The sequence below is a fragment of the Podarcis melisellensis genome, assembly GCF_964234715.1.
Source record: "Podarcis melisellensis genome assembly, chromosome: 7".
NCBI classification, from domain to species: Eukaryota; Metazoa; Chordata; class Lepidosauria; order Squamata; family Lacertidae; genus Podarcis; species Podarcis melisellensis.
In genome coordinates this window covers 91,353,876-91,366,010 of record NC_138539.1, presented here as the reverse complement: position 1 = coordinate 91,366,010, position 12,135 = coordinate 91,353,876, and positions in this window count along the sequence as shown.

Genomic DNA, 12,135 nt, shown 5'->3' with positions numbered 1-12,135 from the left:
GCCAGATGAGTCAGTGAAGCAGTCCCCAGAAATTTTGCAGCCCACAGACCCACTCCCGCCCAAACCAGTGGTGCAACTCACTGCATCGCTCCAGCTACCCAATGGACTTACTATGGAAGTGCCCATTACCATTGACTCTGGTAGTAATGCAGACTTTATAGGACTGGATTTCATCAAGCAACATCGCATAGCGCTCCTGCCAGCCACGATGCTCCTGAAAGTTGTCACGGTCGATGGAAGAGAATTGCTGGGAGGGCAGGTGGTCAAGCAAACGCCGCCGATGGTGATGCAAATTGGAAATAACCGGGAAGTTATCAGCTTCAATGTCACCCAACTGTCGGACACGCCTGTAGTATTGGGCATGAGTTGGCTGCACAGGCACAGCCCAGCATTGGCATGGTACCAGCGCCAACTAACTTTCGGCTCCTCCTACTGCGCAGAACACTGCATCCTGACTAGCCCGGAGGGGGAAGAGGATGACCCGCAGCTACGATTAGGCACGCTGCAAGCAGTGCCCCACAAGTACGCAGCGTTTTTGGAGGTTTTCTGCGAGAAGGAAGCGGACAAGCTGCCTCCCCACAGGTCCTATGACTGCAAGATTGACCTCCTGCTGGGGGCGACGCTGCCGACCGGGAAACTGTATTCCATGTCTGAAGACGAACTGCAAGAACTCAGGGAGTTCATAGATCACAATTTGAAGCGTGGTTTCATCTGGGAGTCCAAAGCAGTGGGGGGCAGCCCCGTGTTTTTCGTGAAGAAAAAAGACACGCCCCCAAAAAGGCTTGTGGTTGATTACAGAATTTTAAATTCGAAAACCAAGCCCACAGCCTTCTCCATGCCCAAAATCGACGACCTGCTCGCGACGGTGAGAAAAGGACGCGTTTTCACCAAGTTGGATCTGCGAGGGGCGTACAACCTTATTCGCATACGGGAGGGCGACGAGTGGAAGACGGCCATGTTCATGCCCCTGGGCACCTATGAATACAGAGTTATGCCGTTTGGATTACAAAATGGCTCCCACTGTTTCCAAGCCTTCATGCATCACGTGTTAGCGGGACTCCTCTACAAGAAGTGCGTCTGCTTCCTGGACGACATCCTGATATTCTCCGACTCGCAGGAGGCTCACGAGAGGGACGTCAAGGAAGCTCTGCAGAGAGTACGGGAGCACAGACTTTACACCAAACTGGAGAAGTGCCAGTTCGACATGACGGAGGTGGATTTCCTGGGCTACAAGTTGTCCGACAAGGGGCTTGCCATGGACAGCGCCAAGGTCCGCTGAGTGTTGGACTGGAAGAGCCCGCGTAATCGGAAGGAGGTCCAGAAGTTCGTCGGCTTTGCCAACTTTTATCGCAAGTTCATCAAGGGGTTCGCTATGCAGACGGCGGCCATTACCGACACTCTCAGCTCCAAGAAAAAGAAGTTCATCTGGACGGAGCAGGTGGAGCAGTCATTCCAGAAGCTCAAGCGTCTCTTCGTGTCCGAAGAGCAGCTACTGCATGTGAACGCCAGCAAACCGATGAGGGTTGAAACGGACGCCTCAGACAGAGCCGTGGGAGCGGTCCTGTTGCAGCAAGATCCGCAAGGGGACTGGAGACCGTGCGCTTTCTACTCCAGGAAACTCAGCAAGTCGGAGCAGAACTACACCATCTGGGACAGGGAGTTGCTGGCCATTCATGCAGCATTCAAGGCGTGGCGGCACTTCCTCGTCAGAGCCAAACACACAGTGCAGGTCCGCACGGACCATAAGAACCTGGAGTACTGGCGCACGGCAAGGTTCCTGAACCAGAGGCACTTACGCTGAGCGGAGTTCTTTGCGGACTTCGACTTCAGGATTGAGTACATCCCGGGAGGCAACAACGTCATGGCGGATGCACTGTCCAGGAAGCCGCAGTATCTCGAGGAAGCGGCACTGGCGGCGGCCAAGCACATTTTTGCACCGAAAGCGTGGGCGTGCGCTTCAGCTACCGTGGACCTGGACGCCGTACGTCGCACGCTGCAGACGGACTCCTTCGCACGAGCCAAGATGGAGGAGGTGCGCAATGGCACAGCGAAGGATGACAAGTTCCAGATACGCGACGGACTGCTCATCCGCAAAGGGGCCCTCTATGTACCGGGAGACGACCTCCGCGCCAAGGTACTGCAGCAGTTGCACGACGCACCCAGCGCCGGGCACTTTGGCAAAGAGAAGTCTGTAGAAATAGTAGCCAGAGACTTTTGGTGGCCCAAGATGCGGGGGGAAGTCGCGGATTACGTCACGAGGTGCGACACATGCCAAAGGGCCAAACCAGTACACAGACCGCCGGCGGGACTGCTGGAACCGCTGCAGACCCCGCTCGAACCGTGGGAGAGGGTGGCCCTGGACTTTGTCACAGATCTACCCAGCTCGCGGGGCAAAACAGCAGTTCTCGTGGTGGTGGACATGTTTACCAAAATGGCCCACCTCATTCCGTGCGCGAAGGTGGCCACAGCGGAACAGACCGCCAAGCTGTTCATAGACCACGTGTTCAAGGTTCACGGTCTACCACGGTCTATCCTGTCTGACCGGGGGCGCCAGTTCATCTCGAACTTCTGGCAGAAGCTGATGGGCATCCTGAACGTCAAGATCAACCTAGCGTTGGCGAGACACCCGCAGACCAACGGACAAGCGGAGAGGGTCCACGCCATCATGCAGCAGTACCAGAGATGCTACGCGAATCAGCAGCCTGCGACATGGGTGGACTACCTGCCGCTCGCCGAGTTCGCCTACAACAACATGAAGCACGTGTCCACGGGGATGACACCGTTCTTCGCCAACAATGGGAGGCATCCCAGAACCTTCCCGGGATTAGAGAGAGTGGGGGAGGGGGAGCCACAGGCAGCGGAGGCCTTCGCGTCGGAGTTGCAGGAGGTCCAAGAACAGCTCTGAAGGCAGTTAGAACTAGCGAAACACGCATACAAGCTGCAGGCTGAAAGACACAGAAGGGTTGGGGAAGACATACATGTGGGAGACTGGGTTTGGTTAGCAGCTCAGGCAGTGCCGGCCAGATCGTTAGCGAAGAAGAAGCTCGGACATAAGCAGCTAGGGCCTTACCACGTCGAGGCACGGATCAATCCAGTGGCCTTCCGGTTGACACTTCCGGAGGGATCCAGAATGCACCCGGTCTTTCATAGATCAGTGCTCACGCCCTACAAGGCACCTCACAGGTTCCAGGCGCCAGGGACGGCACCAGACCCGCTCAGGGAAACGCCCACGGAGGGGGGGTCACCAAGGGGGGAGCCTATCAACGAGGTCACAGAGATTTTAGACTCGAGATGGGGGGAAGAGGGGGTTGAGTATCTCCTCGCCAGGGAAGGTACCCCGGCCAGCGCCAACAGCTGGGTGCCGTACTATGCGGTGGAGGAGCACTACCTCAAGGACGAGTTCCACGCACTCTTCCCACACAGACCTATGCCGGCAGATTATTTCGACGAATATCTTTTCACACCCACACTTTCAGCCAGCACATTCCAGGAGTTCTCCTCGGACGAGGAACCGGCACTCGACACACGTTCCCCGGAGGGATCACGCTCGGGGTCTGCCACAGACCGCTCTTATTGGTGGGACAATCGACCGGAGGAGCAGTGGCGCAGGAAGTGGCTGGAGGGTCCTTGGCAGGCAACATCCCCCGAGGCGACCGGGGGAGAGACGGACATGGACGTGTTGGGGGAGGACCTTGGGTTCGAGCACAGAGGCAAAGAGATGGAAGCAGAGGAGATCGCCGTCGGCGAGACCATGGAGGACTATCCGGACTTATCCGGCTGGATGCACGCCACGGGGGACAAACTGTATCCGGCACTCACCCCCATAACGATGGAGCACCCAGAACCCACACCTGAAGGAGGGGAGGGGGGAAGGGGGGGATTCGAGGGGGGGATGGATGTCAGGGGCTCAGGAGCAGAGGCACAGGAGAGGGAGGAAATGGAGAGCGAGGGGGAGGAATCCGAGGGGAGCGTAGGCGATGACAGTGGTCCGAGGGATTCCCTGAGTCTCTCCAGCGAATCGGAAGATTCACAGAAGGGGGCGCCCATGGCCAGGGCAAGGGGGGTGCCTAGGGGGACACCCCAGGAAGAAGGGGCCAGAGGGGACTCAGAGAGCAGTAGTTGGAAATCAGGACCAGCTTCCCCACCAGAGCGCAGTGGGGGGGAGGAGTCCCAGGTATCGGGATCAGGCTGCTCACCACCAGCGAGAGGAGATGAGTCAGGATTGACCATGCCTCCATCGGAGAGCGCGGAAACATTGGAGGCTGGGCGCGCACGCCAAGTTCAAATGTACAGGCGAGCGGCACAGCAGGTAGCCCGGATAGGGAACCAGGTCCTAAAGCCCGCCAGAAAGAGGGACAAGAGTCAGGGGGGTCAGCGTCAGAAGAGTCCAGAAAGGAGGAGACCCTGGGGGGCAGAAGGACCCAGAGGAGGAAAGAACAACGGAAGAGGTGGAGTAAGGCTAGAGTCTTAAACTGGTGTACAGGAGGCGAAGACTCAGACGGAGCTTCGCCGGTCTAGGTTCTAGACGTAGAGCTGCACGCTGCGGCTTGTAAATGGAAACTGAACTTCAATAAAGACTTTTGTACATTACCACCGGCTGGCGTTGGTCCTCTGTGAGCTGGGACCTAGAGGCAGCTCTGACAGATATGAATATTTATGTTTGGAATTTAAGAGCGTCAAGTGGACCTTAGCTTTGGTTGATAACATTGACCTGAATTTAGGGGCAGGTTTGCTATTGAGTGAGATCTGCCTCACCTGTGATCATTGGAGGCAATAGACAGGATGTCTCTGCTTTTAAATATTTCCAGGTTTTAAATGTAAAACCTGGAAATATTTAAAAGCAGAGACATCCTGCAGACTTTCAGTGAGACTGAAGGAAAAGGACTGTTGAAACATCTCTACTATTAACTTGAACTTTCTGAAAAAGCAGCAAAAGGTTTCTCTGACCTCCTTTTTATTCTTTTCTTTATATTTTATGGTTTTAAGGATTTTCAGTTGTCTCTGACTTTGCAAGTCTGAAATTATATGGAGTGTATATTCCTTTGTATTAATACTCTGGGGAAGAAGCCTTGGTCAGATTTCTGCAAAGCTCTTCTTGGTGGCCTTGACAGTGACTGATAAAGATAAAAATAGTTCTGCTTCTTGAGAGGCAGACTATTTGTTTTGAGAACTTAGGTATACCAAAGGAGAGCTTTGGGAATTTAGAAGAGAAGCAAGGGTGGAGTATAATATTCTCTGTAACTGACTCAAGAGATTTGTGGAGGATCTAAAGGAGTGAGGGAAGGTGGAAATGGCAGCAACCCCCTCGAACCCCAACAGGGGCTACGTCTCAGAGCAGAAGGTCCTCCTCTCAAGAGTTAGAATCTAAATCTGAGATGGTGGAATTATGTGCAGAATTGAAAAGAGATTTAAGTAACAAAATAAAGGAAAGCTTGACTGCTCTGGCAACAGAAATTAGTAAAAATGCTAAAATGCTTTTAGATTTAATGGGCCAAGTCAAAGAACTGACAAATAAAACTACTGCCCTAGAGTTATTGGTTAAAGGTACGGAAGAAAAAACAAAAAAATTGCAATCAGAGACTCGAGATTTGAAAAGAGATCAAGAACAATTAAGGGTAGATATGGATGGAACCAATGCATCTCAGGAAGCAGCCTAGGACACAATTGGGGTCCTGGAAATGAAACAGCGGGAAATGATTTTGAGACTCAGAGGCATCCCAGAGGAAGGTGAGCAGGATTTAAGAGAATATTTAATTAGTGTTTGCTGAATGACTGGAGACTGAGCAAGAAGTTATGGATGCTTCAATTGATAGGCTTTTTCAAGTGAAATCCAAATTTGCAAACTCTAGGAAACTACCAGGAGATTACCTGGTGACATTCAATTCAAGATCCATTAAGGACAGAATAATACAAACCGATTATTCAAATAAATTACAAATTGGAGGAAAGAATATTATTATTCTGAAGGAGATTCCTGCATGCCTTCTGAGAAAATGCATTAATTACAAATTTTGAAAAGATGCTCTGAGAAACAATAAAATACCTTATAGATGGGAATTCCCAGAAGGAATTTCCTTCACCTATAAAAATAAGAAACACAGATTCATGAGTATAGAGGAGGCCCAGAAATTTTGGAGGACATATAAAAAGGAGTTAGGAGAGACCAAACAGCTGACAGAACCAGAGGGAGTAGTAGGAGCTGAGGAAGAAGTGACACCTGACGATAGTATAGATAATCAAGAAGAAAGAAAAGGGAAAACAAGGCGTTAATAAGTGACAAACAAAATGGCTGATTTGAAGATATTAAATAGGAATATAAATGGATTAAATAGTAAAGTAAAAAAAGGAATAAAACTGAACATGTAATATTAAAACAAAATTTAGACATTGTTTGTCAGGGAGCTGCCATCAAGGGAGGGGAGAGAGGCAGGAATGTACAGAGAGCCTCCCCCTTTGTTGAGCAGCTGCACCTCGTCAGAGACTGGTGAATGTGAGCCTTCAGGAGAAATGGATGAAGAAAGGAGGGTGTTGCAAAGGCTCAATCAGGCTCAGATGAGCCATGACACCACTCCCAAGGAGTTTGAAATGCCACTTCCGTCACAGAGTTTTCGCCAGGGAATTAAACGTAAGGAAAAGAGGCGGAGAGGGGTTTTTCCCGGGCTTTGGTGCTGGAGGGCAAACAGGAAGAAACCACTTCTGGAATCTGCTAGTGATGGGCAGACATGGATTTTGGACTTTTGCACTGTACATAGTTTGCACTCAATAAAACCTGTAAAAATGACAGGTCGGAGTCCTGACTATTATCTTTGTGAGCAACCACACACATTCCTTACAGCATTCCGGAGGTCTCTGAGGTTGCTAGCGAGGGAGAAGACAGCTCCATGATAGATGAGGAAGCGAGGCGCTAACTTGCAGCTTTGACTCAGAGTAATGCAGATCTGGAAAGGCACGTGAAGGAGCTCAGCATCAGGCTGGAGGAACGCAGAGCACAGGACCAGGAAGCCAGAAGCATTCTGGTGGGGAGAAAGGTGCCTTCCTTGGTGAGCAAGTTTAATGGGAACCCCTAGGAATATTTGGCTTTTAAGACTGAGATTAAGTATGCCCTGGATTTGCAGAGAAGAGAATTTGCCAGTGATGCGGAGAGGGTTGCCTTTGTGGTCAGTCACTTAGAGGGGGGCGCTAGAGAATGGGTGAGACCCCTGATTGCCACCAACAATGATGCCCTCCGGGACTTGGTGAAGTTTTATGAGGCTCTTGATGCCATGTTTACCAGTGAAATCCAGGGAGATGTTACCCAACAGGAATTACTGACCCTGAGACAAGGTGGTTTGACTGTCCGCAGTTACTGGTCACAATTTGCGATACTTGTGCACAAACGGGGCTGGGACTTGAGCTCTGAACCCATGTAGGCTCTTTTTAGGGGAGGATTAAATTCAGATGTGAAGGATGAGCTTTCAAGGCCAAGAGTATGGATGAATTAACTAAGACTACGTTAGCCATTGGTGTGCGTGAGGAAGCCCGTGCACTGGAGAGAAGGGAGAACAAAGGGGAACATTTCCATGGCAACCACATTACTGAGGTGCCAGCTGGAGTTTCTCAGGGATGGCCTCAACCAAAGCATGGGAAGATTCAAAGGCTGAGCAGCTGAGGGAAAGGACTGGAAAACAGCAAAGAAATGTTTCCTCTGCCAACGGCCAGGGCACTTTGCCAGGGTTTGCCTGCAGCATTGAGGCTGGCAAGGGTTGGTGGGGACCACCACACAGGAGGAGGGGGAAGAGCCAAAAGGAACAGGGAAATGGGAACGCCTGGCTGATGGAAAACCGGGGCAGCAGCCAGGCAGGAGCAACATGGAAGAGCCCCGACCAGCCCCCCCCAAAACAGGCATAGTGGTCAGTGTGTTGCTGGAGCTCCCCAATGGCCACGCAGTGGAAGTACAAGCCTTGGTGGATTCGGGCGCTAGTGCCAACTTTTTCAGCAGGGACTTTGCTGTGCAGCACCAGCTGCACCTGCTGCCACTTGACTTCCCTCTGCAAGTTACCACGATTGATGGGAGGGATTTGCTGGGGGGGGGGAGTCACGCACCAGACCCCCATGAGAATGAGGGTCTCCATGCACTCTGAGACCATCGCCTTTCACGCCCCCCTCTAAGTGACTGACCACCTTAGCAGGGCCCGGCATTATTCTGGGGATGAGTTGGTTGGCTCTTCATGATCCAGTGGTGTCGTGGCACCAGCGGTCCCTCACCTTCGAGTCAGCATACTGCATAAAGCACTGTCTCGGAGCAGGGGAATCACAGGAAAGGAGAGCCCAGGTGGCAATGGTATGTCTGGCAAGATCCCTTCACAATATGTGGATTTTGAGGAAGTGTTCAGCGAGAGGGAGGCTGACACGTTACTGCCTCATCGGCCGTACGACTGCCAAATCAATTTGGTCCCGGGGGCCAAGCTACTGGCAAGTAAGCTGTACTCAATGTCCAAATACAGGATTTGAAGGAGTTTATTGACAAAAACTTGAGAATGGGTTTTATCAGAGAGTCCAAGGCGGTGGGAGGGAGTCCCGTGTTCTTTGTAGACAAGAAGGGGACGAGAGAGCGCCATCTGGTGGTCGACTATTGGATCGTCAACAGCCTGACAAAACCCCTGGCCTTCCCCATGCCGAGAATCGACATTTTGGCGAGAGTCCGGAGGGGGGAAATTTTCACCAAGCTGGACCTCAGGGGGACATACAATCTTATCAGAGTGTGAGAGGTGGACGAATGGAAGACAACCATGTTTACCCCCCCTTGGGGCATTTGAATATCTTGTTATGCCTTTCGGATTACAAACCATGTTTCCAGGAGTTCATGCACCACGTGCTGGGACAGCTACTGTACAGTAACTGCATGTGTTTCTTGGATGATATCTTGATCTTTTCAGAGAACGAGGAGCAGCACGTGAAAGAGGTGCGCCAAGTGCTAAGAAAGCTAAGAGAGCATTGGTTGTGGGTGAAACTGGAGAAGTGCTAGTTTCATGCTTGAGAGGTCAAGTTCCTGGGGTACTGGCTGTCGGATAGAGGTCTGGCCATAGATCTGGAGAAGGTGAAGGCAGTGTTGGACTGGAAAAGTCCCAAGACAAAGAAGGATGTGCAGTGGTTCCTGGGCTTCAGCAATTTCTACAGAAAGTTTATCAAGAACTTTGCCCACGTGACAGTGCCCATAACTGATTGCCTCAGTGGGAAGAAGTTTCTGTGGACTGAGGAGGCGCAGAGGAGATTTGAGAAACTAAAGAAGGTTTTTGCATCGGAGGGGCCGCTATTACATGTGAACCCTGACAAGCTGTTGTGAGTGGAAACTGATGCCTCAGATCGGGCCATCAGAGCAGTCCTGTTGCAGCAAGATGCCGGGGGAGATTGGAGGCCGTGTGTCTTTTTCTTCAGGAAACTGAACAAATTGGAGCAAAACTACAGTATCTATGACAAAGAATTGCTGCCTATTTTTGCGGCTTTTAAGCAGTGGAGGCACTTCCTGATTGGGGCGAAGCATCAGATACAGGTGTGCATGGATCACAAGAACCTGGAGTACTGGCAGACTGCGTGCGTGCTTTGCCAAAGACAAATACACTGGGCGGAGTTTTTTGCCAGTTTTAACTTTAGGATCCAGTACATTCCGGGAGAGCAGAACGTGAGGGCAGATGCACTATCTCGCAAACCGGAGTACTGGGAGGAAGAGGGACTGCATGGGAGGGACCGTACAAAGTTGTGTCCAAAATGAGTGATGTAAATTATGTAATCCATCCAGGGGAAGAAGGGCGTAAGGTGGTTCATATGAACATGTTAAAGCCTTATCTTAGACCAGAAGGCTGGACACTGTATGCAATGCGTGAAGATCCAGATGAAGCCAATTTAACATGCTGGGAAGGGAGAGGGGAGCAATTGTGCAATCTACAAGAAATAAAGATAGGTCCTACATTAACCCTTAATCAGCAGGTGGCGGTTAAACAGATCCTACAAGATTATAAGGAAATTTTCAGTAATACTCCAGGTAGAGCTAAGGGAGTTATACATCATATCGACACCGGGGGTGCCAAGCCCATTGCTGTAAACCCCTATAGGATAACTGGAGAATATGTGGGGAAAGTTAGCAATGAGGTAAGGGAGATGTTGAAGGCAGGGGTCATAATCCCTTCGGAAAGCCCTTGGGCAGCACCCATAGTGTTATTAGACAAACCTGATGAATCTATCAGATTTTGCCTGGATTATAGTAAGCTGAACCATGTCGCTAAAGCAGATGCATATCCAATGCCGCATTTAGATGATCTGATTGAAGCTATAGGCCAGTGTCATTACATCACCTGCCTAGACTTAACAAAGGGCTACTATCAAGTAAAAATGGACCCTAGGGACCAGGAGAAAACTGCGTTCAGAAGTCCCTTAGGGTTGTTTGAGTTTAAAGTAATGGCCTTTGGCTTAAAGAATGCGCCAGCAACTTTTCAGCGATTGGTGGACAAAATCCTGAACAGATTAAGAGAGTTCACAGTTACTTATTTAGACGATATTGCTGTGTACAGTCCAACTTGGGATAAACACAAAGAGCAATTAAGGATAGTGCTACAGCAAATTAGAGGTGGGCTTAACCATCAAAGCTAGCAAATGCCAGATAGGGGGCTCAACTATTCAATACCTGGGACACATGGTGGGAGGAGGAGTGATGAAACCTTTAGAGACAAAGTTACAGATAGGTAGCCGTGTTGGTCTGCCATAGTAAAAAAAAAAAAAAAATCTGAAGAAGTGTGCATGCACATGAAAGCTCATACCAAGAACTAACTTAGTTGGTCTTTAAGGTGCTACTGGAAGGAATTTTTTTTGTTTTGACTTTAGAGACAAAGGTAGAAGCCATTTCAAACTGGCCTACCCCTATCTCCAAGAAGAAAGTCAGAGCTTTCCTAAGACTAGCCGGTTATTATTGAAAATTTATTCCAAAATCTAGTGAGTTAGCAGTGCCTTTATCTGACCTAACTCGGAAGAAGGAGCCAGATAAGGTCAAATGGACAGCAGCGTGTCAGCAGGCCTTTGATGCCTTAAAAAGTGCCTTGATGTCAGGACCAGTCCTTGTTGCTCCTAATTACGATAGTGAGTTCACCGTCTTCACCGATGCATCCAATGCCGGGATCGGGGCCGTGCTGTGCCAACAGGGAGAGAAGGACGACCTGCATCCCATCACCTTCATAAGCAAGAAATTACTTCCAAGGGAAAGACATTTTTCGACCATCAAGAAGGAATGCCTTGCCATCGTGTGGGCATTACAGAAACTGAAGCCGAACTTTTATCTTACGTACTGACCATTCACCCTTGCTGTGGCTGAGAACAATGAAGAATAACAGTAAGTTGATGAGGTGGGCACAATTGAAAATGTGAAAGGGACCCTGAACACTGTTGCAGATGCCTTATCGAGAAGACCTGCGGTTGAAAGGTAACCAGTGCACAGATATAATTTTTTCCTAGTTAACTGAATACCTAAGATGTAACAGGTTTTTGTATAAATGTATTATTTACCAGAACAAAGTAATTGATGTACCAATGTTATGTGGGATGTGAAGGGTGTAATAACAGGTTAGTAATGGTTTATTTGCATTAGACATGTAATGCTGATTGATCAGGAGAATAACTAGGTTAAGTTATCTCTCCTGAGTCAATCTTCTTAAGGGGGGAGGTATGTGGCGTTTGCCTCCTAGGTGGGTCATAAGGAAAGGGTTAAATGAGTGTGATGTGATTGGCCAGAGAGAAACTGATAGGAGGAGTTAGAGTTGGGGTGAGAGTGTGTGAAAGTCAGTTGAGAGTTGGAAGTTGGAGAAGAAAGAGGGAGGATATAAGTCTGTGGGTTGGTCGAGTTGTGTGGTGAGAGAATGAGAGGAACTGTTAGGTGGAGTCAGATAGATAGATAGTTGGTGACGAGAACCTGCTCGCCATCAGTAAGAATCAGTCTCACACAGAGATGGGTTGAATAATTCTGGCTGCCTTAGAGCTGCTGCAGCACAGCCTTTATTGTGTAAAGTCAGAAAGATACAAAATACAAGGAATGCAACTTGTTCTCAGCCAGCAGATAAGGGCCATCGCACTAGACCACGCAGACGATCAGGCTATGTTACGTGGACCAATCAT